We start from the raw sequence: 2,391 nt of genomic DNA, 5'->3' as shown, positions 1-2,391 counted from the left end.
GTTCAGGTCAGAGTCCATCACTACTCCCAGGTTTCGGGCCTGATCACTGGTTTTTAGCTGTAATAACTGGAGCTGCGCATTGATTGTAGTTCGCTCCTCTTTAGGTCCAAAGATAATAACTTCAGTTTTGTTTCTGTTCAGCTGGAGAAAGTTTTGACCTAAAACAGCTAAAGGTGGAAGGGCAACAATGTGTTTGCACGAACAAGTGAACAGATTTGATTGAAACTCTCAGAAAATATTCTTTTGATATACGATCTCTACAACTTTGAATTAACTGTATTCAAGATGGCCACCACAGATAACCTTAGGAAATTAAAACATAGCTATACCTTTTACAGATATTTAGCTGATTTTTATTGTGGTAGGAGCTAAAATGCATGCCCAACACACTCTACAAACAATACCTGATTTTAAATATTTGCTAATAACTATCAGAGTCAAAATGATGGATGAATGGATAGATAGATAGATAGATAGATAGATAGATAGATAGATAGATAGATAGATAGATAGATAGATAGATAGATAGATAGATAGATAGATAGATAGATGGATGTCAAGGACGTGACAAAACCTTCGATTAATTCCAACAGGAACATTGTTATCCATTCAATTAAATTTATAGCCTCCATTAAGCACCTTTGGCTTTCTGGGCTGCAGAAATGAGAACTGAAACTGAAAGCTTGTGTGGGTGTGGGCTCTGCATGCCCTCCCCAACGCTCACATACAGAACACCAAACTTCTCCATCAAACACCAGCAGCTGAAAGACCCATTTCAAAAGAGATCATTATGCAGGAAAAATGTCATTAGCAATTTTATAATTTCACGCACCGGTGCTGCTAACATGTCTCTGGAAGATGGCAGGTCATGGATGAGAAGCAAGAGGCACTAAACTGTTGAAGCAAGTCCGTGACTGAAATGGGGAAATGTAAATTTCCCTCCATCAGTACTGTACATTAATCAGCCTGGTGCCACTGGCTGCCTGAATTGGTCACAATCTGTTGGGGTTTTTCTTCTTTTCAACAGAAATTCCAGCTAATACCTTCTCTGTGCCCTTGTTGGATGTTGAATAAAAAGATATTTAAAAGACAAACCCTCCCAAAGACTTGCATCTTTAAGCCTAAGTCAGACAGTTCTTTAGTTTAATCTACTCACCCAGTATATAAATAAAAGGCTTGCTAGGTTCTACAGTTTCACAGAACACAATCCATACATTAGTTGTAGACACCTTAATTAGCCGTGGAACCTAATTGATCTATTCACGAGTCTGTCAATTACCAAAATCTGACAAATTTTAATGAAACTTGCCGAAAGTAATCATTGGATGTACATGAAAAACTGATTCAACATGGCTGAAACAGCTAAGACTCATCTTTAAAAAAAACTAACAACAACTACACATTGAAATTAAATAGTTAATGGGTTAATAGGTAAATAGGTAGAGATAATTGAAACTTCCCCATTAACCATTTGGAGTCCTCTCTGTCTACAAGCAGAAAAGATTTGGTCAGTTTGATAAATGCTGTGCTAAAATTGAGCTCGTTTAGCTCAGAGTCATTCCCAACACATCCTCCAAATGTTACTGATTGTGTGAGATCTTTGCCTAAAACTGTAGCTTTAACTCTGTGAGGGCCCCTCTGGCCTGCCAGAACTGCTGGACCTGTAGGACTCGTCATTACAAAAGGGAAACTCAGAACTTGAAGGGTTTGCTCGTCGACTGACTGCTCGTCGGAAGAAGTACCGCACTCTGCTCCAGGCGTGAGCATAGACAAAGTTATTGAGGCTTGAGTGAGCTCGCCTCGAGTCTGTTGGGTTCCCTGGAGGACAGTCTGGTACTCAGGCAGCAGGCCCGTCCACCAGTGAGCGGCAAACAACTCGTCTAACCCACGACAACATCAGGTCGGATGAGAACTGACATCTGCTCCATTACTCTCCACTTGAAATCCTGGAGTTCCTCGAGACTTGTAGCGGCCGGCAGATTGCCAAACCCCAGAGCTGGATCCACTGAGGCCTTTATTACAGGTGGCTTACCCAGAAACACCCAGGAAGGACTCAGGAAGCGGACCCAGCGTCAAAGTGGCTTTATTCAAGGAATCCAGAAAACTCACAGGGAGGAGAGCAACCCTGGCCTCGCCTGAAACACTGACTGGACTGGACTGGACTGGACTGGACTGGACTGGACTGGGCTGGGCTGGGCTGGGCTGGGCTGGGCTGGACTGGACTTGTCTTAACTGGACTGGACTTGTCTTAACTGGACTGGACTGGACTGGACTGGGCTGGGCTGGGCTGGACTGGACTGGACTGGACTGGACTGGACTGGGCTGGGCTGGGCTGGGCTGGGCTGGGCTGGACTGGACTGGACTGGACTGGACTGGACTGGACTGGACTGG

Source organism: Kryptolebias marmoratus, linkage group LG1 (assembly GCF_001649575.2).
Source record: "Kryptolebias marmoratus isolate JLee-2015 linkage group LG1, ASM164957v2, whole genome shotgun sequence".
Lineage (NCBI taxonomy): Eukaryota > Metazoa > Chordata > Actinopteri > Cyprinodontiformes > Rivulidae > Kryptolebias > Kryptolebias marmoratus.
This window is presented reverse-complemented; position numbering follows the sequence as displayed.